Source organism: Podarcis cretensis, assembly GCF_951804945.1.
Source record: "Podarcis cretensis genome assembly, chromosome: 4".
Taxonomy (NCBI): domain Eukaryota; kingdom Metazoa; phylum Chordata; class Lepidosauria; order Squamata; family Lacertidae; genus Podarcis; species Podarcis cretensis.
This window is the reverse complement of record NC_137173.1, coordinates 14944625-14971434: the sequence shown is the minus strand read 5'-3', so window position 1 is coordinate 14971434 and position 26810 is coordinate 14944625. Positions and strand designations below refer to the sequence as shown.

Here is a 26810-nt window from a genome sequence, read left to right as displayed (position 1 = left end):
CCAGTCTTTGCCCAACCCCCCCATCTTATTGAAAACAGAAACCTTGCAACGGTAAACAAGCCACTGATGAAGGACATTTCCTGCAGAACAAATGCCAGGTTGCTCATCTGTCTCCAGCACAATTTATTGCCTGAACCAAGGGCAGTGAGACCAATGAAAGTGTCATTGCTCTGGTGTCCTACCAAACAGAGATCCTGGAAATTTTTCTTTCTCTGCCTCACACTTTCCCTTTCTTCTTCTGCCACTTTGTGGGTGGAGAGCACAGAAGCGCAACCAGCAGCAGCTGGAAACTGAGCCTGCAAGTAAGGCTTTCCTGAGCTCTTGATCCAGAAGACAGAAAGGGACAATGTTTGCAGAGGAAGATAGAGGAATCTCATAATTTCAGCACAGGAACATAATACAGCATTCCTCAACCTGGCATTCTCCAGATGTTTCAGCCTACGACTCCCACCATGCCTACTGGCCATGTTGACTGATGGGAGTTGTATTGCAAAACATCTGGAAGGACAAGGCTGGGAGAAGTTGCCATTCAGTGGAATTGCCTGCAATGCCCCACATGACTTGGATTCCCGAGCTCCTGCAATGGAATGACATCAGCACTCACTTTGTGACATTGTTGGTGAAAGAACACGGCTCACTGCAGCCAATAGGATTAAGTATCAAGGTGAACAAATGACATAAAAGAGTATGGAAAAGAAGGAAAATAACAGCAAAAAGAAGAAGAAAATGTAAATATGGTTGAAGCATGCAGAGGCAGGAAAAGTGGCATAGCATCAGTTGCTGGCACCCGGGGCGGGCAATTGCCAGCCCATCCCTTGCCACTAGTGACCCCACCCACACTGAAGTAAAGCAGGGCTGTGGTGAGCCACCTGCCCACCCACACAAAGGGGAGCCCAGCCAGCTGATGGCAGAAAGGAGCACTGGGCCTGGCCATACTGTAGTTGCCTAGGGTGTGTGTGCCTGTTTTTTTTGCCGTCTCAGAAATTGTGCGCCTGGGGCCACAGTGCCTCCTGGCACACACACACCCCAACGCACTATGCCGCTGGGTGGGAAACAGTGAAGGTCCATAGTTCTGTCAGGATTGTCAGAAAGGTTGTTTTCTGCTGCTCCAGAGAAGCGGACACGGAGCAATGGCTCCAAACTACAAGAAAGAAGATTCCACCTAAACATTAGGAAGAACTTCCTGACAGTAAGAGCTGTTCGACAGTGGAATTTGCTGCCAAGGAGTGTGGTGGAGTCTCCTTCTTTGGAGGTCTTTAAGCAGAGGCTTGACAACCATATGTCAGGAGTGCTCTGATGGTGTTTCCTGCTTGGCAGGGGGTTGGACTCAATGGCCCTTGTGGTCTCTTCCAACTCTATGATTCTATGATTCTATGATTCATTCTCTCCCATGCTGCAGAGTGTGTGTGACTACTAGATCACATGCTCTCTGTGTTGACATTCCATTCTTTGGAAGCGTGAGAACGGAAGGAATTGTGCGCCACTTCCGTCTTCTTTGTTCTGCTGTTGTTGCTCTCTCTCGGAGGAGAAGAAAACACTCCATGGTTGCTCTGTTCTTTATTTTGATCCTGTAAATAAATCACTAAACCCAGATGCCACAGGTCTTCAGTCTTAGCTTCTGCTATACTCTGCTGTGTACTACATGCATGCATTTTTGGGTGCGTGTCGTACTTGGACGTCCGGGGGAGTGAATGCTATGCTATGTGTTCCGGACCGGTTTTGGGAGAGGGCCGTCTCCCACTAAGAATCACTGAAGAAGATCATGGGTAAACCATCTGATTTGCATGTAAGGTAAAGGTAAAGGTAAAGGGACCCCTGACCATCAGGTCCAGTCGTGGCCGACTCTGGGGTTGCGGCACTCATCTCGCTTTATTGGCCGAGGGAGCCGGCGTACAGCTTCCAGGTCATGTGGCCAGCATGACTATGCTGCTTCTGGCGAACCAGAGCAGTGCACGGAAACACCGTTTACCAAGACTTCTGGGTTAGTGCCTCCGGCAATGGCGGAGCTCCTCCGATCGGGAGGAACCGGCTCCATGAAAAACAGGGTCTGACCGCCACGGCGACGGCGGAGACCCTTAGAAATCACAGACGGAAGAAGTCTGTGAACCTGGGATTCGGCTGGCACCTTCTGCGCCCCCCTACTCGTGGGGAGACCCGGTATTGGGAATCCGGAGCGACGTGGGGTGAGAGGCGCGGTGCTTTGAATCGACCGCTTATTTCATGGAGCGAAGCCGCATTGCTGCTGTCGGAGAGTGCTGACTTTTTTCCTGTGGACAATTGGATTTTAAACAACAACCCATGAGTAGAATGGGAAATTGAGCTTTTAAATAATTGAATTTGGCACCGAACGGGGAAGGTTTAAACAGGAAGTCCACCTTCCCTTTCTGTAAATAGACTGAAGCAAAGTAGTTATTAACTAAGGTTTTGGAAAGCCTTACGTAAAGGATTAAAACTCCACTGATTGAAACTATTAATTTTGACCAAGTGAACTTGCAGGAGAAGATGGAAAACTAAAAATTGAAGCATCACGTCTCTGAACCTGGGAATGGTTTGCAAAAAGTCCATCGATGGTAAACAGGACAAATTTGACAAATTTGACAGCTAGCTTTAATTTGACAAAACAAAATAAAAAATTCCTTCCAGTAGCACCTTAAAGACCAACTAAGTTAGTTCTTGGTATGAGCTTTCGTGTGCATGCACACTTCTTCAGATATTCTTATCTGAAGAAGTGTGCATGCACACGAAAGCTCATACCAAGAACTAACTTAGTTGGTCTTTAAGGTGCTACTGGAAGGAATTTTTTATTTTGTTTTGACTTTGGCAGACCAACACGGCTACCTATCTGTAACTTTAATTTGACAGTTGGCTTTAATTTGACAGCTAGCTTTAAAAGAAAGACATTGTTTCTATTGTCTGCTTCTGCACTTAAAAAGAAGGAAAAGTAACTGGAAACTGTTACTAATTTACTTTTGGAATTGTGCTGGAAAGGACTGATACAAATTGAGACTGTTTCCCTCTAGAGGGAGTTTTGGGACATTGTTATAAGAGTGCAGCTGGGAAATTGGTTTTAAGATAAAGTCTATGAGAAACTAGTTCTGACCTTGAACATCTTAAGAATGTCGGCAAAGGAAGAAGTAGCGTCTGTTCTGAATAGGACAATCTATCTGCTGGGAAAGCTGCATAAACAGATAGATGTCATGGCTACTAATATTGATATCTTGGGAATAAAAGTGGGCATCAGCATAGAAGTCGACAAGAACCCGGCACAAGAATCTTTCTTAATTGAACAAATTGATGAATTAGAGAAGGAGAAAGTTGCTGTTGTTAAAGCAAAACAAGGGGGAGCCTTAACCCTAAAGAGGCAAATGGAGGATTACAACTTGAGGCCTTATATGACTGCAATTAGGAGAAGCCAGTTTTTGAAGATGGGTGCCTGGCCTGATCTGGAAAAGGAAAGGTGGAGAGATCCCTTTATGCAGGGATTGAATGACTTTTGGAATATGAATTTGAGCCAGGAGGAGATTGGAGCTTCGGGGGCCTTTGGACTTAGAAGAATTGTGAAACAAGGTTTGGAATACTTTATGGGCCCTAGCTTTAATTATGGAAATCTGGCAGATCTGTCAAGAAGGAATATAAGCATCGTTGGGTTGGAGCTACCCCAAGATCTGCTTTTTAGCACCAAAGATTATCAAGAAGATCGGCAGAAGGGAAATGAAGAAGAGTTAAGAGCCTCGGATATAAGATCTCCAGGTTGATGGACGCTGGGAGGTTGATGGAACTGACGGCAGGGGCCGCAACCGGGGAGGGGAGACGGTGGAAGGAAATTGGGAATTCAAAGTGTATATATGGAGATTTAAAAATAATAATAATAATGAGAAATGGAAAAATCGTGGAATGAAATTTTTATGACCCTAGGGGAAATGTCTTAAGAGATTAAGTTCAATATATTAGTTTCAATGAGAAATAAGATAAAAACAAAGATGAAGGATTTGCTGAAATATCTAATTGAACTAGAATACAAAGAGGGGAGGTGTGAGGAGGTCAAGGAAATAAGCTAAAGAAAGAAAGTTATGTAAAGGTTTGATTTGCTCTTTTTTCCTTTTTTGATTCTATGCATCTAGTCTCTTGTCTGTTTTCTATTTTTTATCTTTTTTTTCTTTGATGTGACTTGTTTTTATGTTTTATTTTATTTTTTGGTTTAATTGGGTGTTTTCTTGTTGCTATCTTTTTTGTTACTCACGTAACCTTTAAAATTTTAATAAAAATCTTTTTAAAAAAGAAAAAGAAACACCATTTACCTTCCGGCTGAAGTGGTACCTATTTATCTACTTGCACTTTGACGTGCTTTCGAACTGATAGGTTGGCAGGAGCAGGGACCGAGCAACGGGAGCTCACCCCGTCGCAGGGATTTGAACTGCCAGCCTTCTGATCGGCAAGTTCTAGGCTCTGTGGTTTAACCCACAGCGCCACCCGTGTCCCATGATTTGCATGTAGTGGGTCCTAAATTCAGTTCCCAACATCTTTAGGTAAAATTAGGAGAAATTTCTAATGTCTGAAATCCTGCAGAGCCACTGCCAGGAGACAATACTGGCATGACTCCCTGGTTCCAACATAAAACTGAATGTGAAACAAGGGAAGCTGGTTTAGCTCTGCTCTAATAGTAAGCATTTAATCATCAATAGTGGTGTCCAACAGCTTGTCTATAGAATCACAGGCTCAGTAAAAATCAATATTGCATATGAGGGTTTCTTATTCCCAATGGCACGCTTATATATGGTTAAACAAAGCCGTGATCTGCTTTAGAGATACCCCCTGGAGGTGGTTTGTACTTGGTCATCTTTCAAGTTTATTCAGACGATGTTTGGCACAGATTTTAGCAGCTTTCTCTGCGGATGATTGAAGAATTAAGTCTTTGCAAATTCTCAGCTGACCTGATCCACACCTCTTGGACTAATGCACGGATCCCAGCTGAGATGTTCACTGAACTTTGCAAGCTTGAAGGCTGTGGTGCAGTGCTTAAACATATCACAGCAGGTTTTAAAATGTGCATTTTGAGAGACAATATGTTTTAAAAGGTATCTCCAAAAAGCCAGTTTAAATTTAAATATTAATTTGGATTCCTCGCTTCCCCACACAAATGTGCATATGAAAGCAGAAAGGAGACAGAATTCAAAGGTGACAAAGATTAGAAATAGTCTGATTTTCCCCATCCCCAGCTTTTTATTTTATTTTATTTTTTGCTAGTCTAAATAAATTTAGAACACAGGAACCTGCCTTATACAGTCAGACCATTGAGCTATCAACCTCAGTACTGTCTGCACTGGCTGGGAGTGGCACTCCAGGCTTTCAGATGGAGAGCACTCTCAGCCCTACCTGGAGATACTGAGGATTGAGCCCATAGCCTTCTACATGCAGAGCTGGGGTGCGGGTGGAGCTGTGGCCTCTTGGGCTTGCCGATCAGAAGGTCTGCGGTTCAAATCCCTGTGATGGAGTGAGCTCCCGTTGCTCGGTCCCAGCTCCTGCCAACCTAGCAGTTTGAAAGCATGCCAGCACAAGTAGATAAATAGGTACAGCTGCGGTGGGAAGGTAAACGGTGTTTCTGTGCACTTTGGCTTCCATCATAGTGTCCAGTTGGACCAAAAGCAGTTTAGTCATGCTGGCCACAGGACCTGGAAAGCTGTCTGTGGACAAACGCCGGCTCCCTTGGCTTGAAAGCGAAATGAGTGCCACAGCCCCAGAGTCGCCTTTGACTGTACTTAACCGTCCAGGGGTCCTTTACCTTCCTTCCTGTTTTTACTTGCAGAGCTAATGCTATTCCATGGAGCTACGGCTGAGAAATCCTAAGATGGTGGGGATAGGGAGCTTCTGCAATGGAGGGACTACCATGTCCTTAGCCAAAGGTAGCTAACCTGTGACCTTCCAGAGGTTGCTGGATTCCACCTCACTCCCATCATCCCTGTCCCTCTCCACACTGGCTTGGGGGCTGATGGGAGTCCTAAAGAGAGAGAGAGAGCCATAGGTTAGCCACTCCTCTTCTAAGTCCTGCTGGCTCCTTTTGACCAAGGTGGAAGGTGGGATGGTTTTTCTCCTGTCCCTGCTCTCCTCTGAAGCCTTGCTTAAAAACCTTGAAGAGCTACTGCCAGTCAGTGAATACAGTACTGAGCTAGTTGGACCAATTGCCAGACTCAGCAAAATCAGCCTCCTCTGCCCCTATGGTCAGCTGTTCACCCATTCAATGGTTCTTGCTCTTTAAACCAGATTTGGATTGGGTGACCCTTCAAACAGAGGACTGTCTTCTGGCCATGCTAAGCCACCAAGACCTGGGTGGAGTAATTACGCCAAGCAGCAGGATTAGCAATAGCCTCCGATAGGCTAAAAAAAATCCTGTGCTTGTTCCCCCTCCCCATTCCTTGAGACCAAAATTAGCTGCTTAGATATTTACTGTCAACTCTCCCTGGGAAGAGAAGTTTGCCTCTTAACTAGATTTGCTGCTGAGCTACCTAATTAAGGAAGCACCAGAGACTTTGTATTCCAAAGCCTTCCGGGTATCCCCAGAAGATTTTCAGATTTGCCATTCGGCAGCTTGTCAACAGGAAGACAGCAGTTTTGCATGCAGAAAAGATGGTGTCACGCAAGGCACCAGTGCTATCAAATGTCTGCTTGGAATTCCCTCCCAAAGTCATAAGGAACCTCTGTAAAGGGGGCAGAGGGCCATCTCCTTCACCCACTGCTCAGATTGAAATATCGAGGGGGGAGGGTGTGGAGTGGGATGAAATTATGGCAGCTAGGAAGCTTTCTGAAATGAGAGGTGCTTCCAGATTAGCCTTATGATGTCCTATGATTAAGATATGTACTTCTGGCTTCATCAGCTCAGTGCAACCACCTGAAGGTACTTTGAACCCTTGCCCATCAAGCATAGATGGGATGCTTCACATACAAAAGGAAAAGGGATATGGGTGGTGCTGTTGCCTCTTGGACTTGCTGATCGGAAGGTTGGCGGTTTGAATCTCCATGACAGAGTGAGCTCCCATTGCTCTGTCCCTGCTCCTGCCAACCTAGCAATTTGAAAGCACTCCAGTGCAAGTAGATAAATAGGTACTGCTGCAACAGGAAGGTAAACAGTGTTTCTGTGCACTCTGGTTTATGTCATAGTGTCCCATTGTGCCAGAAGTAGTTTAATCATGCTGGCCACATGACCCATAAAAGCTGTCTGTGAACGAATGGCAGCTCCCTCGGCCTGAAAAGCGAGATGAGCGCTGCAACACCATAGTCACCTTTTTTTTAAAAAAATATTTTTATTGATTTTCCAATAAAAACAGCCAATTAACATATCCATATCATAATCCAATTCAAAAAAACAACAACTAAAATTTAAAAAATGACCAAATTACAGTCCAAATTATTAATTATATAAAAAAAATTCCAGGCTCCTCATAGTCTGGACCGCTGAAGTTTATCTCCAGTATCTTTGCTCCTGCCTCTTCTAACCCCATAGTAACCTTTGACTGGACTTAACCGTCTAGGGGTCCTTTACCTTTTTACCTACATACAAAATAAAGTATTTATTCACATAGCACATTGTTTAGCTATGGAGTTTGCTCTCATGGCATGTAGTGATGGCCACCAAGTTGGATGGCTTTAGAAGAGGATGCTATCAATGGCTACTACCTCTGATGCTTATGTTCTCCTTCCATCGCTGGAGGCAGCATGCTTCTGAATATCAGCTGCTGAAAACGACGGGAGGAGAGAGTATTCTTCTGCTCTGGTCCTGCTTTTAGGCTTCCTTTAGTTATCTGGCTGGCCCCTCTGACAAGAGGGTGCTGTACCAGGTGATCCACTGGTCTGATCTAGCAGAGACTTCTTTTGCTGTTATATTCTTGTTAGCGTTATTCATATGAACATAGAAAGATTCCTTATGGAGAGTCTGACCACTGTCCATTTAGCCCAGTGTTCTCTCCATTGAATGACAGCAGTTCTCCAGGGTTTCACCCAGGTGTCATTTCTAGCCCTACCTGGTGGAGACCTAACTTGGCAGATGCTCTACCACCACTGACCTTCATCATTTATCAGACTGACTGAGAAATCCTAAGGTGGTGGTGATGTGGAGAAACCGTCATGCCTTAAGCCAGGAGTGGCCACCATGCAGTTAGCCTTCAGCCCTTTCCCAGACCCTTTAGATGTCTCTTGAACATGCAGGGCACTATGTGTGCACTCACTATGCATGTGTGTGTGTGTGCTTATATAGAGTTAGACTGCATTCATGCAAGCATTGTTTCTGCAAAGTGTCTGATCATGTCCATGGAACTGCATGCATAGAGTAGAATGATAGATAAGGGAATAAGCCAGCCATGCTTGAGTTTCCAGGTCAACTAGTGATGATTTAGTGGCAAATTAAATTCTGAAGTGCCGAAGCTCATAATGACAGGCCCTATAGGCATCCGGAAAAGAAAGTCCGTGCCCAAAAGAACACATTGATCTTTAACAAAAGATTTTGAGCTGAACCACAACCTTTAGCTTTTCAATAGAATCCTTGTCACCGACTCATTCACTTGCCAGGAAGGTCTGCTAATTACTCTGGCACTCCAGCAGATATCATCACTCCTGTTTGAGGCAGGGTGTGGATGGGAGGGGATAGGATGCTGGAGCTGTTCTCTCCATCCCCACTTCTCCAAACCCCCCCTTTCTTCCTCACTTTCCACTGGCAATCTATTCATATGTGTCAGAGCTGCCTCCAGGTCCCAGCTCACAGAGGACCAACGCTAGGCTGTAGTTATGTACAAAAGTCTTTATTGAGGTTCAGTTTCCATTTTAAAGCCGCAGCGTGCAGCTCTACGTCTCGACCTTAGACCGGCGAAGTCCCGTCTGAGTCTCCTCCCCTTCCACACCAGTTTAAGACTCTAGCCTTGCTCCACCTCTTCCTAAGTTCCTTTCTCCTCTGGGCCCTCCTGCCCGCTAGGGTTTCATCCTTCCTGGACTCCTCTGACGCTGACCCTGATGATTCTTGCCCCTCCTTCCGGCAGGCTTTAGGACCTGGTTCCCTATCTGGGCTACCTTCTGTGCCGCTCGCCTGTACATTTGAACTTGGCGCGCGCGCCCAGCCTGCAACTTTCCTCTTGACCGTTAACTCGCTCTCCGATGGAGGCGTGGTCAACCCTGACTCATCTTCTCTCGCTGGTGGTGCATATGTGGGCTCTGACACCTGGGACTCCTCCCCCCCCACTACGCTCTGGTGGGGAAGCTGGTCCAACTGCTGCTCTGGGAGTCCCCGCTGGCCCCTTGCTTCTGGGGTGTCCCCCTTGGGTCGCCCCTTGCCCTGCCCATCGGCGCCCCCTTCTGTGAATCTTCCGATTCGCTGGAGAGGCTCATGGAATCTATCGGGCTGCTGTCATATTCTCCTACGCTGCCCTCGGATTGCTCCCCCTCGCTCTCCATCTCCTCTCCTCCCTGCGCTCCCGCTGAGTCCCTGACAATATGTTATTTTTGCCATACAAATAGCCTGCTCGCACGCACGGTGTAATACAGGTGCGTCTTGCAGAACTCTGCAGACCAGTTTCCATGAGGAAGGTGTTCCTGTTTCAATATACAACCCCCTCATCTTCTGAGCTCTGAATACTTCCCCAGGAAATGATTATCTATGGTCCTTAGAAGCGGGAAATTAAGAAGTCTCTTCACTCAGGTGGACAATGGATCCTCCTGGAGAGGGAAGTATTCCATTTTTGGAATGTTTCCTCTCCAGGAGCCTTGCTTGAGTATCAAGGTCTTCTGGATCCTTGGTTCTTCACTCTTGACTTCTGGTTGGCTCTTTGATCCTGCCTTGTTCTGACTTACTCTTCAGTCCTCACCACTGGTTTCCTCCTTACTGTACTCACGACAGCTTCTGGTTCCTGATCAAACAGTCATCAATTGGAGTCAAGCAAATTTGTGCATCATCCATAAAGATATATGTGACACCCACAAACACATGGCTCTCCCTCCTGTTGATTGATTGCTTCTCTAAGGAGCTCAAGATGGCATCCACAGTTCTCCCTTCCTCATTTAATCTCCACAACAACCCTGTGAGGTTAGCTTGGCTGTGAGGCAGTGGCAGGCCCAAGCTCACCTAGTCTCTTAGGTCTTTGTCCAACCCTATAACCCCTACACCACACTGCCCCTCTTGATGAAAGGATGAAAGGGATGTAGGAGTGAAGACACATGAAGATGACGTGGAGCAGGAATGGACTGATCCACTCATCTTTAATTGCAGCCCACTCTTTTTGAATTTGGCCCCCAAACTAACAGCGAGCCAACAGAAGATCTTCACGTACTGAGGAAATGTTTCATCATTCCCTCAGTATTTGACTGCCGTGTTCTAGAACCAATGATTTGGATCTCTGGTGATGAGATCAGGGGTGGGGAACCCATTTTTACCCTGAAGGCAATATTCCCTTTCAGACAACCTTCTGAGGATGTCATGCCTGTGGTGGTCAGAGACGTGAATATAAATTTGCCCTTTATACAGTGGGTTAGCACCTGCACACGCTCATAGCCCCTCTTGTTCCTCCAGCCAGGTCTTCAAGAGGCATTGTCAGAATTCAACAGCGTGTTCCAGCTAGGCACGTTCACCCAGTGTGCAAGCAAGGAGAGGGGGCGTGGCCTAGAGAGAGTTCCAAGGGCCAGATTGCGCAACCCAGAGGCCACATTTGGCCTGAGGTTCCCCGCCCATGCCACAGATTGCGGCAATTTCTCTTGCAGATTCCTTTCCTGCCCCCACCCCCAGTTAATATATAGGCGTACCAGAAAGCTACATCTAGCATGCAGATTGCTTCATTTTCTGCACTCCAGATCCATTTTAGTTGTTGGTTTCTGAACACTTTCTTTTTTTAAAAAAAAGAAAAGAAAAAAGCCACAGTGTTCTCGCAGGCCATGCTGCTGAATTATTCATCGGTACTTCATTATCTCCCTCTTGCGCAGTTCAAAGGACAGCGGAAGCATGATGGGTTGCGGCTCTTGTTTCTCAGCGGGGCGAGCAGCTTGCTACAATGTCAAGCCGAGGCACTTTCTGATTATTTACCTGAACGAGCAAAACTCCTCTGATGGCACTTTGAGCTTGAGCCACCTGCCAGATTATTCCGGAGTCAGATCGGCTCATTATAAGGAAAGCCCGAGTTCTGGCAGAAGCCACTGCAAAAGCGGGGATTTGGTTCAGATACAGATACATTTGGAGGGAATCGAGAAAAAGTCACAAATCAAAGGTTCATCACACAATCAACAGAAATTTTTTTTTAAGAAGTCTCGGTTTTTAAAAAAGTATTTGCCTGGTGCCAGGTGTCACTACCAAGAAGGCCTGGTATGTGGTAGCTTGATGCCTCCCCTCTGACTGCAAGAATACCCACAGGAGGGCCCCCCCAGTGGAAGACCTTGCATCAGATCCAGAAGCTGCAGTTAATGCAGAACACTGCAGCATGATTGCTGACCTTGTCAGCATACAACATCTGAGCCAGTGTGGTGTAGTGGCTAAGAGCGGTGGACTCGTAATCTGGTGAACCGGGTTCGCTTCCTCGCTCCTGCACATACAGCTCCTGGGTGACCTTAGGCTAGTCACACTTCTCTGAAGTCTCTCAGCTGTACTCACCTCACAGAGTGTTTGTTGTGGGGGAGGAAGGGAAAGGAGATTGTTAGCCGCTTTGAGGCTCCTTCAGGTAGTCATAAAGTGGGATATTAAATCCAAACTCTTCTTCTTCTTCATGCTGATGCAACCCTTATTTATATCCCAGCTGATTTCATTGGGGGCATTGGGCACGGTCTTTATCATGCACATCCTTCCTTTCCATGCCGTTTGGATCTCTTGATGCCACTTCCAAAGTTGTTTTCTGGAACAACATATATGATTTTCTAGAACAATGCAATTTTATTAGTGCTGGGTTGTAATGCATGGAACTATTTAAAATGGAGGTTGACCTGCGTTATTATTATTTTAAAAAAAATTCTTTGGAATATTTGGAAGAATTATCTTGTTTCCAGACCTCCTTTCATTCCCCAGTGCATCAGTTCTATTCTTCTCCCCTGAAAGGCCATTGTAACCAAGATAATTCTTCCAATCAATGTTAGCCTTCTAATTTTGTGTGGCTGCCTCGCCAGCACACTGTGTTTTATGGGCCTGTTGATTGTCTGTGGTGAATGGGATTTCTCCAGTGCTTCCAAGGCCTAACAGTAAATTAATTACCACGATGAAGTGCTTTATTTTACTCAATTCCACTCAACTGGCTAAAATGAAAGTCTTTGTGTTGTACTACGACTCATGCAGTGCCACTCGTTATGCTCTAGGAGAAGTGAAAATGCGATTTCTTCGTTTTAGTGGCTGCCTTTCCCCTTCCACACATCCAATCTGAAACTGGCCAATGAAATTAGGACTAGATATTTTAACGCTCCAAGCCCCAAGATGACTGTTCCCCTAAAAACATTTATTTATTTCAAAATATCTATATACTGAATAATTGTAAACAAAAAATTCAATGCCGTTTACAAAAATTCAACGAAGTTTACAAAAAACACTCAAAAATATGAATAAGAAAAACTAACAATGTTAATTTAAGACTTTCAAAAGTTTTATTATAATTCATTGTTATCTGGACAGCCACAGATTCTCCACCACTGATATACAACATCAATATTGCATCCTTACTGAACCAGGTACCCTTCAGCTGTTTAGAACTACAGCCCCCATAAGCCCCAGCCAGCATGGCCAATGGTCAGGGGCACTTAGAGGGCCCCCATTTGGGGGATGCCGACCTCATCTATAATGAAGATGCTTTTCACATCTTTTCTTTTGAGAACTAATAAACTAGCTAACTGTGATGGGGACTGGGCACATCACAGAAAATATCATGTAGAATTGCCCACATAATCAGGCTTCCCTATTCTGTTTGTTGGTGGAATTTTGAGATTGTTGTGAGTCCTGCAGTGCAGTCGGGAACTGGCTTGGATCAGCAGGTTCTGATGTAGGAGGAGGAAGAAACATGTGGTGTGAACCTGGATTGGAAGAGGAGAGAGCTTCCCATTTCTGCCTAACTTCAGATGGGGAAACAGGGATGTTGGCTTCTCTCCCCCACACCTTGTTGTGGAGAAGAGAGCCTTATTGGAGCTTGGACTTGAGCGGGGATGGAATAGGAGGTGCCTGTTACTAAACAGGATCCTGAACAGGAGGGTGCAGTCTTCTAGAACCAGGATGGGAGCAGACACACCTACCCCAAAGGAGTGTATGTTTTCAATCTTGGAATTCTTGCAGAGTAAGCGAGTGAGTGCACCATGCCTCATCTTCAAAAGCTTAGTGGGTGGGGTGTGGAAACTCATTGGGACAGCACTTCCATCCAGCTCCAAATGCCTTGCTTGGCTCTCGAACAGCTGAACCATAATTTCTGAGCCCTGTGTCTGCAGATGCGCCTGGACCATTCCTTGCCTGCATAAAGCTCTCTTTCTTACTTACATGAGCCTTTGTGTGTGTTTGGGGATGGGAGCCAGTGCAGTGATCTCCACTGCCCCCAATTCAAGCAGTGTTTTCAGGCATGATTTGATGTTGCCTTGGCCTTGCAGGTGAGGAGAAAATTACAGATTCGGATGGACTGCACTCCTATAGCAAAGCTTACAAAGGAAATGATTAAGCTGTGTTAATAAACTGTAATTTGTTTGTGACCTGGAGACAGACAGCAGGCTCAGAATGCATTTACTGAAAATCCTCCTCTCTTTGGGGATGATATATCTCACGTAGACAGTAGCGGGTGGTGTAGTGGGGCTGTGCTGCTCACCTGACCTCCATCCAGCTGGGTTGTTGCAGCAACCCAAGGTGAAGAAGGGAGCAGGCAAGGTGGCAGTGAGGTCAAAATGGTGCAATGCATTGGTGGCACCAATGTTCTTGCCAGAGCATCTGCACTGCCACCTCTCCTGCTACTGTATGTAGGAGGAGGATAATAATAATAATAATAATAATAATAATAATAATAATAATAATTTATTTATACCCCGCCCATCTGGCTGAGTTTCCCCAGCCACTCTGGGCGGCTCCCAATCAAGTATTAAAAACAATACAGCGTTAAATATTAAAAACTTCCCTAAACAGGGCTGCCTTCAGATGTCTTTTAAAGATAGGATAGCTGCTTATTTCCTTCACATCTGAAGGGAGGGTGTTCCACAGGGCAGGCACCACTACCGAGAAGGCCCTATATAAAATAGCTACATTGGTTGTTGCTCAGTGTACATTCCCTGAAGTTCTCCCTGGGTCGCTTTGCATTGTTAAAGCCCATTTGGGAATAATTTTTGGAATCACTCCCACAGTGGGCAGTGATGGTCACCAACTGAGATGGCTGAGATGGATGGTCACCAACTGAGATGAGATTTTGGGTAAAAGACGATTACCCAAATTCATGGAGGAGAGGGCAATTGAAGACAGCTAGCTAGGATGGCTGTGCTTTGCTTCCATGGTTGGAAGCAGTGATGTTTCTGAAAACCAGTTGCTGAAAACCTCAGGGAAAGAGGTTGTCCTCGTGTCCTCATGCCCTGCTTGAGGGTTTCTCACGGGCCTGTGAGAACAGGTTGCTGGACTACATGGGCCACTGATGTGATCCAGCAGACTCCTCTTCTGTTCTTAAATCAGAAACCGTAGCAGAGAAACAACAGCTTGACAAACGGCTTTGACATTCCTTGAGCACAGCCTATTGAGGGATATTGCTACAAGTCAACCGAGTGTAGCATATGCGATCAATGTCATGCATCATTTAGAAGATTCTATTGTCTTCATACACTTCCGCTTTCAAACAGAAGAAATGTAATAGATTGAGAACTTTGAATAGAATATATTTTGTCTTTCTCCTTCTTTCTAACAGCATGGAAACATCAGAGCACTGCCTTATACCATCAGATCTTTGGTCTATCTAGTTTAGCATTGTCAACACTGACCAGGAGTGGCTCACAAAGAAATATTTCCAAACCCGGCCTGGAGATGCCCATAATTGTACCTGGGACTTTCTCCATGCTTCGCCACTGAGCCATAAGTTGCTCAAACAGCAACTTAAAAGAACTGAATGAAGACCATTTTGATTCTTTATGAAACAAAATGATGCACTTGCCATGGGAGACAAGGCAGAGCATCCCCTCTTCCCACCGCTGCTGCACACTGTAGCACTGCAGCACCGGCAGCTGCTTCTTGCCTCAGATATAGCTGAGAAGCCACTACAAGTCCTGTGAGGCTTCAGCAAGGTTTCTGGCCAGGCAACTACAGGCAATGAGGGCTTCTGTGGAATGCCAGTGGCTGGCCAGAGGTGTAACCCATTCTGGCAGCCTGGAAGGGATTGGCCCGGCATCAGAAGGGTGCTGCTGCTCCTCCCAATCTGCTACCTGGAGTAAGTGTCTCAGTGTGGCTCATGGTGGGTTCAGCCTTGACATACATTCTAGTCCTATTCATTTCCCTGTTGTTCAATTTCAGTTCCATCAGGATGAGAGCATGAGGGTTTTTCCATCTCATCTCTCTCACCAGTCCTGCAGCCCTTGGAAGAACTGGGGGCGGGGGGTGGGTTTAGATATTCCCAGTTCATCCTTCTCTGAGCTCCAGCAGGGACTTCATCTGGAAAGGGGTGTGTCTGTCTCCACCATCACTTCTCAGGGGACAACCTCACATATTTATTGCAGCTTGAGACTTCCAGAAAGAATATGTCTGAGGAATACGCTAGAACTGTGGGATTTGGGGAGAGCTCAAAAGGAGCTGCCCCTCCCCACAAATGGGGAGCAGTATTGGTTGTGAATCTCCATCTACTTTCAACCTATGTTTACGTGTAAATAAACCATATATTGAAAAATGCCTATCAGACTCCAGTGATGGCATTTCAAAGAAACAAAATTCTGAGTAAAAACCCACTTTTCAAGAAAACCCCTATTCCCTTCAAAAAGCTATAGTTCAGATATCTTCTTGGGGAAAAGGATTCATCATTTGACTGCTCTGGAAAACTGAAGCTCTGTGAGGGAAGTCAAGTTGTCCTACCAACTCTCAGCACCCCATAACAAGCTATAGTTCCCAAAATTCTTTGGTGAAAGCCATGACTGCTTAAGGCAGCAGTTCTCAACCTGTGGGTCCCCAGATGTTGTTGGATTACAACTCCCATCATCCCTGAGCTCTGGCCTTGCTAGCTAGGGGTGATGGGAGTTGTAGTTCAACAACATCTGGGGACCCACAGGTTGAGAAAGGCTGGCTTAAGGTGATATGATAGTGCTTCAGCTGTATAGTGCAGAGGGGGGGGGTCTAAGTTGCTTGATTGATTAAAAAAACAAAACCCCACACCATCTGGAAAACTGGGGTGTGCACAACAATGTAAAGGTTTTAAATTCTCCCTTAACAAGGCATCTCAAAAGCTGCAGAGTCTGTTGAGGGATGAGGATGGAAGGAGCAAACAGCATGCTAGATTTATTTTTCAGGTATTTAGAAGTGTGACTTCAGTTAGCAGCTGCATAACATGCAGAGGCAACATTTTACACCAAAGCTAATAGTGACTGCCTTTCAAACACAGTTCAGAAAGACAGTCGCAAGTAGAAATCACCCTCTCAGATTCAAGAACAGCAGCATTCATAATGTGGAGTGGATTATGTGTTAGCTTTTCCTTTTTGCACATTTACATGAATCAACAAATCGGAAGCAGAGATCCTCAGTTCTGGAAAGGGATGGATATATCAAAAACACAATGAGAAGCTTTCTTAGGGCCCAGCTAAAGTTTCGTTTCTCCTGTGATTTCTAATCATGAATCTGAAAGAATTTTATTATTTCATTCCACCACTTTCCTTCTGTTTACTTCTGAATCTGAAGAAATGGCAATTATTTGGTGGTAAACAGTGGGTTTTCCTGGGGGAAGCGGTGGGACAAAAATACAAGACAAAACCACTCTCAGAACCATGACTAGACACCATGGGACAAACAAAAGCCCTTATGTGGAATTGGGACATTAGTACATATAGCCCAGTATTGGTAGTCCATATAGCCCATGTAGTCCATATAGCCCAGTAACTCTGGTTGGCAGCAGTTCCCCATGCCAACTGTTAGGCTGAGATCTAACCCTAGTGTGTTGCAGTGGTTTCAGTGTCAGACCTGGGAGACCAAAGTTCAAATCCTCACTGTATGAGCTTTGGCCAGTTACTGCCTCTCCATCTAACCTGAAGGATTGTTTATGGGGATCAAATGATGATGGGGAGAACTATGTACTTCAGCTCCTGGGTGGAAAAAGATGGGATATAAATGCAAGAAAATAAATTATTTTTTCCTGCCCTGCTGTGGTTTGAACCTGTCATTATGCAGAGGGAAGAACAAATTCACAGCTGCAGCATACCTTGGAGACCAGAGGTGGGCATACATACCCACAAGATAATACCATCCCCTTAATGCTTTGCTTATGAGTACTGGGAGATATATGGAATAAGAGAGCTAAATTCGATAGACCTTGGCCTGATATATCAACACAGTTCACATGTGCTTAGTGAACACTGGTGTGAGCACCAAGTGAAGGTGTCCTGGCGACTTCAAAGCTACCATCTGTGCCTTGTTTATACCAAGTGCACACTGTCAGGAGTTCAGCCTACACTCGAGTAGGACCCTGGCAGAGACACATTCCCGACTGGCATGTTCCCTCCCTCCTGGTCTTTCGTTCAGGAGCTTCATAAGCTTTCTTCAGCCCGAACATCACAGCGACTGATGCCAACCGACACCGGCACACTAAGGGATCTGCAGAGTTTGCACAGTTGCATAACAGAACCCCAGCAACTCAGCATTTTGGCTAATCTACTTTATTTACATATAAACACACACGGAGCACTGCAACATGGCTCCCTCTCTCTCTAGCATCAGACAGCAAAGAGAAAAAGAACAAAGGACAATAGTCCCACTTCACGGAACACAGTAACACTAACATCCTGTCTCCATGACTTCCCACTCTGTGGAGTCAAAACATATACCATCATGTGAAAGACAACAATCCCATGAATGCAATCACGGAGCAGGAATTCTAACACACACTGCATTGTGGAAGTGAATTGTGGGCAACTTACAGTCACCAGGAGCAACGCCTCAACACCTTCCACATGCACTGTGTCAGGAAGATTTCAGGCATCACCTGTCTCAAACAAAGATGCGCTCTCTCAAGCTCACATTCCCAGCATGTTTACACTTCTGTCTCAGCGACATCTACGCTGACTTGGTCATGTCCACAGAATAGAAGATGGCAGGGTCCCCAAGGATGTGCTCTATGGGGAGCTGGCCTCAGGCACCAGGCCTGTTGGCAGACCAACTCTCTGTTGGCAGACTAAGATGTTACAAGGAGACATGAAGACAGGCCATGCATCTACAGCAGTGACCAGGGGAGGGGTGGCCACTGGAGGAGTGCAGAAGAAGAAATGTCATGCTACACTGGCATCAGCACAACTGGATCCCTTCATCTGCCCCAGCTGCAACAAAACATGTCTTTTTCAGTAAGTCTTGGTCTCTACAGCCACAGCAGACGCTGTAACTCTCCAACAGTTTGACTTCACTCCCAAAGGCACACTCCTCCATTGCCTCCTGAGACAGACAGAGGCCAACAACAAGAACTCAGTCACCATTTCTACTTACTTACTAGAAGCATGAATATCATATTTAGGTTTACATGGCATATTCTACATTTGTCCTTATTTACCAGGGACTGCACCCATTTCCTAATGCCAGTGCCTGTAAAAATCTAACATGGAATGGAAATAGGCTGATCTGCACTCTCTGGAAGAATCAACAGTCTGCAGTTAGCCCTACTCCAGTTTGAGCCCTGAAAGGACCATTGCCTTGTTATGTAGCCACTGTCACCTACCGTATGGGAGTGCACTGGGAGTGGGCTTTTGGAATACAAGGAGCCTAGAAGGGCAACATGCTCTGAGCTGGAAGATTCCAGTGCATAGCAGCAGTGATGACTCCTTTAGTGATGACCTTTCCTCATCTGAATCATCCTCTGAGCTGGTGGGGGCGAATCAAGACTGGGGGGGAATGATATCTCTCAACCTGGGGGGTTTCATATAGCTGTCAAGGCTAGTGGCAAGAGAAAGCAGCTAATAACAACAACAACAACAACAACAACAATAATAATACTAGGAGTAATAGGCATTGAGAGACTCATTGTCTGAATTTGTCCAATTCTTTTTTAAACCCCATCATATCATGGGGCTTTCTATTGCATTAGTTACATGCTGTGTGCAGAAGGGGTTCCTTTTGCTTGTCCTGCCATCCCAATTCATCAGATGCCCCTGAGATCTGGCCTTGTGTGTGTGTGTGTGTGTGTGTGTGTGTGTGTGAGAGAGAGAGAGAGAGAGAGAGAGAGAGAGAGAGAGAGAGAGAGGAGAGTAGCAATGTGTTCCTGTTTCCATTATTGAAAAGTTGGAGGGCAGGAGAACCTGGCTTTGGAAGTGCAGAGGAGGAACGGATGAAATCTGATTGCCACTGCCCACTCTTTTGCTCCTTCTCCGAGGGAACGCTTGTCATTTTTAAGCCTCACTGGCTTAATCTCCAGAGAATTAGAAGTCTATTATGTAAATTGCATCCTTACCATTCAAACCCATGGTGTGTGACTTCAGAGCAATCTGCAGTGTGGCACATAAAAGCAAGGATTTATGTGTGCTTTATTCCAGACACACACACACACACACCCTGGCATTTGCTGTCCTCAGGGTGCAATTCACAAGGACCCTGTTAAAGCTGGTATGCGCCCCAGAATCAGGATGTAAAATTAGCCCCACCATAGTATAGCAACACAAAACACTTAATAAAAAAAAAGGAAACAAATGAATAGCTTCTTTTGCAGGGAAGGGTAATAATTATGGACTGTTGATTTCAGGTAGTGGCTCAATTCACCCACAAAGTCACTGGGTGAGCATAGGGAAACTGCTGTCTCCCAGCCTTTGCAATACAGAGAGAATTATACTCAACTAACCTACCTTACATAGGGACGCAGGTGGCGCTGTGGGTTAAAGCCTCAGCGCCTAGGGCTTGCCGATCGAAAGGTCGGCGGTTCGAATCCCTGCGGCGGGGTGCGCTCCCGCTGCTCGGTCCCAGCGCCTGCCAACCTAGCAGTTCGAAAGCACCTCCGGGTGCAAGTAGATAAATAGGGACCGCTTACCAGCGGGAAGGTAAACGGCGTTTCCGTGTGCGGCTCTGGCTCGCCAGAGCAGCAATGTCACGTTGGCCACGTGACCCGGAAGTGTCTCCGGACAGCGCTGGCCCCTGGCCTCTTAAGTGAGATGGGCGCACAACCCCAGAGTCTGTCAAGACTGGCCCGTACGGGCAGGGGTACCTTTACCTTTACCTTTACCTAACCTACCTTACAGGGTTCAGGGGTTATTAAGAGCATTATGTGCTTTCAACTCAATAAATCTGGTTTTATTTTGGGAATAATAGTATTGGAGGAACAGGTAGGTAGCCGTGTTGGTTTGCAAGCTAAACAGGGTTATATTTTGCCAATCCTACAGACAAGCAGTCAGTATTTCATTGTCTACAAATGCTTCTGAGTACAGTATCAGTTGCTGGAAACCACAGGGGGGGAAAGTGCTCTTGTTTTTGAGTGCAGCTTCCAGGTTTTCCACTGTTTTCTGGGTGGTCACTGTGAGAACAGGATATTGGATCAGATGCACCATTGGCCTCATCCAGCAAAGTCAGTTTGGCATATATGCATTCACTTTATATATAAAAACATCCGATTTAAAAACTTTTCTGGGGATTGTAAGGGAGTAGTGTTGGTGATGTTCTGGACACTGGCCAATCTTTACCTACTAAACCAGTTGTGAAACTGCCCCAGGATGGTAGGGGAGTTGGGTTGGTGAGGTTCTGAGCACTAGCCAATATTTGCCTATTGTATCTGACTTTTCCTTATCCTTATCCCGACACGAACCATTATTTGAGGACCTGCAGAAACAGGTTTTCTTAACCGTTCGCTGCACATTCAGAAAAAAAATGCATGCCTATTTTGAGGGCAGCCACTCTCAGAATATCTGCCTTTCCCCAGCCCTCAATCATCCAGGCCTCCAGATTCAAAACATTATTCTGCAGGCAACAAAAGGCAATTCTCAAGTAGGCTTTGAATGAAATAAAAAGTTAGGTAAGCTGTTTTGTAAAATGATGGCACAGTGTTCTTTGTTCATTGTACCTTCTCTGAAAATTTAAGAGCTGTGTAAGAGCCGTAATGGCCATTAAGGATGACTGACCTGCTTTTCCAACTCTGTATTTGATATCTAAAACAATTAAAAGAATATGACAAGGTCCCCCTGACTATACTGTGGTTGCTGTGATCACCTTCGGGATGATCTGATTGGCTTGCTTTACTGATGTGGGAAATGGCAGAAATCAGAGTGAAGTCCAGAAGGGGATTTGGATAAATTGTCCTTTAGTGAATCCTGTCATCTGTTGTTGGCCCCGATATTATTATTATTATTATTATTATTATTATTATTATTATTACTATCATCAGTGCTTTTTCTGATTTGTGAATCTTTGTCCTTTTGTCCATTTACTGTATTTATTTCCCCTGATTTCAACTAGAAAATGGTGATTTTCTTGACTCAAAATGAGAGTACCCCTAAACATTTTTTTAGAAGAAAGCACTGATGATGATGATGATGATGATGATGAAAATGAAAATTTGTATACTACCCTTCAGCCATATATCTCAAGGTAGTTCACATCATTTACTTTGTAGTGGGAGCAGGGCATCTGAGTAGCCTCTACTGATACGCAGATTTTTTAAAGAGAGGTCCAGGTTAGGTTTCAGACACTGATCCTGCTACAAGACATGGGTGGTCTAAACCACTGAGCCTCTTGGGCTTGCCGATCAGAAGGTCGGAGGTTTGAATCTCTGCAATGGGATGAGTTCCCATTGCTCTGTCCCAGCTCCTGCCAACCTAGCAGTTCAAAAGCAGGCCAGTGCAAGTAGATAAATAGGTACCGCTGTGGCAGGAAGGTAAACGGTGTTTCCATGCGCTCTGGTTTCTGTCACAGTGTTCCACTGTGCCAGAAGCAGTTTAGTCATGCTGGCCACACGACCCGGAAAGCTGTCTGTGGACAAATGCCGGCTCCCTCGGCTTGAAAGCGAGTTGAGCGCCACAACCCCATAGTTGCCTTTGACTGGACTTAACCGTCCAGGGATCCTTGACCTTTACCTTTTTTACTTAAGACATCTGTGTCTGTCCAAGGTTACCAGGATCTGACACAAACCCTGACCAAATATCCATGATTTGGCATGGACCTGTTTAGGAAGGAGAAAGGCTGTGTCTTAGTTATAGAGCATCTGTTCTGCATGAAAAAGGTCCTAGATTCAACCTTCAGCATCTCCAGGTAGGACTGTCTGAAACCCTGGGGAGCTGCTGCTGGTCAGTGTAGGCCATGTTGAACTAGATGAACCAGTGCCCTGACAGTACAAGTCAGCTTCCTTTGTCCCTTTGTTATGATAAGAATAAACTGCTTGTTTTCATCAGATAATGATGTGCTGTACATAAGTGTGGGACGCGGGTGGCGCTGTGGTCTAAACCACAGAGCCTAGTACTTGCTGATCAGAAGGTCGGTGGTTCAAATCCCCATGACGGGGTGAGCTCCTGTTGCTCAGTCCCTGCTCCTGCCCCCTAGCAGTTCAAAAGCACATCAAAGTGCAAGTAGATAAATAGGTACCGCTCTGCGGGAAGGTAAACGGCGTTTCCGTGCGCTGCTCTGGTTCGCCAGAAGCGGCTTAGTCATGCTGGCCACATGACCCGGAAGCTGTACGCCGGTTCCCTCGGCCAATAAAGCGAGATGAGCACTGCAACCCCAGAGTCGTCTGCAACGGGACCTAACGGTCAGGGGTCCCTTTACCTTTACCTTTACATAAGTGTAACTTATCCTAAACTGTTGGAATAAGGCAGTAAATAAATGTAAGTAAGAAATCATTTTGTGGCTGCTGTCACCATCTGCAGTGATCATGGAGCCCAAGAAAGTAAAATCTCTCACTGCCTCCATTTCTTCCCCTTCTATTTGCCAGGAGGTGATGGGACCAGTAGCCATGATCTTCGTTTTTTTGATGTTGAGCTTCAGACCATATTTTGCACTCTCCTCTTTCACCCTCAATAAAAGGTTCTTTAATTCCTCCTCACTTTCTGCCATCAAGGTTGTGTCATCTGCATATCTGAGGTTGTTGATATTTCTTCCGGCAATCTTAATTCCGGCTAGGGATTCATCCAGCCCAGCCTTTCGCATGATGAATTCTGCATATAAGTTAAATAAGCAGGGAGACAAAATGCAGCCTTGTCGTACTCCTTTCCCAATTTTGAACCAGTCAGTTGTTCCATATCCAGTTCTAACTGTAGCTTCTTGTCCCACATAGAGATTTCTCAGGAGACAGATGAGGTGATCAGGCACTCCCATTTCTTTAAGAACTTGCCATAGTTTGCTGTGGTCGACACAGTCGACCTCATGAGAAGAGAAGACTCCCTGGAGAAGACCCTGATGTTGGGAAAGATGGAGGGCACAAGGAGAAGGGGGCGACAGAGGACGAGATGGTTGGATAGTGTTTTCGAGGTTACCAGCATGAGTCTGACCAAGCTGCGGGGGGCAGTGGAGGACAGGAGTGCCTGGCGTTCTCTGGTCCATGGGGTCACGAAGAGTCGGACACGACTAAACGACTAAACAACAACAACAACAAAAGAAATCATTATTTACTATGTACCCCTCTATAGCATGTCTGCACATTTTATGTTCATCCTTCTTACCTTTACGTTTCCTCGCAAACTGCCGGGTTTTTATCAGTTTATCTTTTTAAAACATATTGTCCATTTCAGAGAGGTTTTCTTTCATTTTAAACAACGCACATAAATAGATACTGCACCAAGAGATCAATATATGCTGCCTTCCCTCTGAGTTGGCTTAATGATGCAGTTAGGGGACTGCTGCTGGTTGGCTATATAGTGCCATCACAGGGATACCATTGCCTTTACTCGGAGCTGATTTCATGATGGTGTCCTGTCATTGGATCTGAATATGCGACCGCCCAGTGGGAGGAATTGTGTAGGAGGAAAAAGGAAGAAATCTGCTGTTTGTGGGGAACATTTTAACTTCCCTGAATGCCCCCTAAAATATCCACATGCATATTTTTTTTTTGGTCAAAACCTTACTTTTAACAAAGCATGGGTGAATAGAGCAAATACCAGTTCTTCTTGACTCAAATATTACACACTTCTGATGTGGTTACTACCTAGCTTTGCGTAAACCATGATCCCATCCATGTTTTCTTGGAAGTAAATCCCACTTACAGTGCAATTCTATGCAGCTTTGCTCTGTGGAGTTCAAAGAGACTGACTTCCATGTTAAGTGTATACAGGAATGCAGCCTTAATCCTAAACAGCACACACAGAATTTTCATTGTAATTTTATTTCAACTGGTAACATCACTCGTAATTAGCCTGATTCTGTTAGCCTGATTCTCTATTCCATTTTCCCTTTCCTCTTCTATGAAGAAACCATTTCTGGGACCCCACATTTAAATTCTTCCCTGGTATCCTTGCTGGCCCTAGTAGGACCAACTTGGCCAGTTAGCCCTGGTGATCATTTGATGTCTACTGACTGCCCCCCCCCCAATGACCCCTGAATTTTTGAATTTTATTGATATTGATGCTGCATTTTATGTTGTATTTTATTCTGTTTTATGCTGTTTTTAAGTTGCATTTTAATCAATGTTTTATATTTGCTGTTAGCCGCCCTAAACAGGGAAGGGCGGGGTATAAATAAAATTTTATGATGATGATTATGATGATGTAAGGACTCCATGGACACTAGCTATCGTAGAGAGGATATTTCTCTTCCATTTGTAGATTCACCAGTACACAACTGAACCAAAATTAATGCTAAAGTTCCCTGTATAAACCACTCATTTTGATTCACAGGTATCCATGCATATATATTGTGAATTTCACATATCCACCTTTCCCCCCTCCTGGCTTGCAGTTCTGATACTGATCAATATTCTCCTCTGCTCAATTTAGGTCAGACAGTAGGATGCTAATAATACAGATCACAGTCTGCACATTAAATTTCCTGTTCTTAACCTTTATGAAGGCTCTCTGTTCCGCAGACCCAATGCTAGGTTACTTAACTTGGGATCAAAAGAAACATTTTGCGTAGGCAAATTGTGGTTTGGGCATCTTAGGCAAAGGGAGAGGAATCTGTGTTCTGCCACATATGGTTGGACTCCAACTTCCATCAGCCCCATGCACCATCACTAATGGTCAGGGATGGTGGAGTAGTAGTCCTGTCTAGAACAGGATTACAAAGTCTAGAACACAGGTGAAGAACACAGGTCAACCCCCTGATGGCTGCATTCCCTTCTGGGCCAAAGTGGGCAGAGCAACAAATGCAAATTTTAACTTTACAATATGCTAGATTCTTCACAGTCACACATTGCTCCTTCTCCTCCATTTAGTCAGCCATACTCTGCAGCTGGGCAAAAACGCCCAAGGAGGGTGGAGGGCAGGGCTTCTGAGGAGTATGGCACAAGTAGGATGCGGCCTGAGGAGACCCACAAGGGACAGCTAGAGAAGTTTGGGGGCAACATTTGACCTCTGAGCCTGAATTTCCCCATCCTAGTCTAGAGGAACACCAAATCTCTACCCTCAGTCTTAGGGCCGTTCCCACCATTTTTGGTGTGTGTGTGTGTGTGGTATTTCCCTAGGTGAGAACGTATGACCTGATGGGCGATTTCGCCCAATGGGGAAAGGTGGTGGCAGGTTAGATTGGTCTCAACTAGGGCCAGGGCCTTTTCAGTACTGGCCCCGACTTGGTGGAATGCTCTGTCACAAGAGACTAGGGCCCTGCGGGACTTGACCTCTTTCTGCAGGGCCTGCAAGACAGAGCTGTTCCACCTGGACTTTGGTTTGGACTCAGTCTGACCCTTATGTTTCCCTCCCCTTATGGTTTTGATCTATAGGATACTATTAAAATGAGGCTGCATTTTAAATTGTATTTTAACCCATATTTCAAATTGGTTTTCCCCCATTATGTTTTTATAGTAATTTTACTGGTGTTAGCTGCCCTGAGCCCGGCTCTGGCCAGGGAGGGCGGTGTATAAATATTATTATTATTATTATTATTATTATTATTATTATTATTAAAGCCTGCTCCACCCCACACTCTTCCCTCTTCTTTATTTGGCGCCCTCCCTCCTTTTTGCTGTGGGCTTACAGGCTAGTCTACTGTTTTCCCAAGGGCTGAGTAGAATTTGGGGGTGGGGACGACCCTAATTGACTGGGGTCTTCTTTTTTGCCTGCTCCATACTGTTGGGTGATGTTTGTTGGAGTGGTGTTCCTTCAGTTTGGCTAATTGGCATGTCGTCTGGGCAGGTGAGAAGATTTCAGAAATAATGGAACGCTTACTTGAGGCAGTGTTGAGTTTTGAGCATCCCTTAGTCACTGTTGTCAGGCATGGTCTGTTGGTTACATTGATTGAATCTGACTAGTTACTTGGTTTTGAAAATCCTCAAGTTGTTATATTTAATAAAAACAACCTATTTATCCACATTTGGTTGTCTTGGCTCTTCCTGGTGTGCTGTCAACGTTCCTGTAAGGATATGTTGTGGCTTTGTAGCAACCATGGTGCGATGTCAACTTTGTGATACCGGTGTGAAATTGAAATTCAGTTATGGTGCTGGCACAGCTGGGGCCAACTGACGATAGCTGCAGGGAAACAAGAAAAAGAACAGGAAATATTGAACTGGTCCTTCCATCATTAAGTCGCTGCTTCCTGTTGCAGTGGTTGAGAGCCACCAAGCCACTTTTGG

The 26810-nt window shown here is 45.4% G+C and overlaps 1 protein-coding gene across 5 annotated transcripts in view; it reads left to right on the top strand.

The window, feature by feature from the left end:
• The window catches only part of GRM5 (glutamate metabotropic receptor 5), a 274582-nt gene that overhangs the window by 33111 nt on the left and 214661 nt on the right, over positions 1-26810 (top strand). The gene's annotated exons all lie outside the window — the stretch shown is intronic.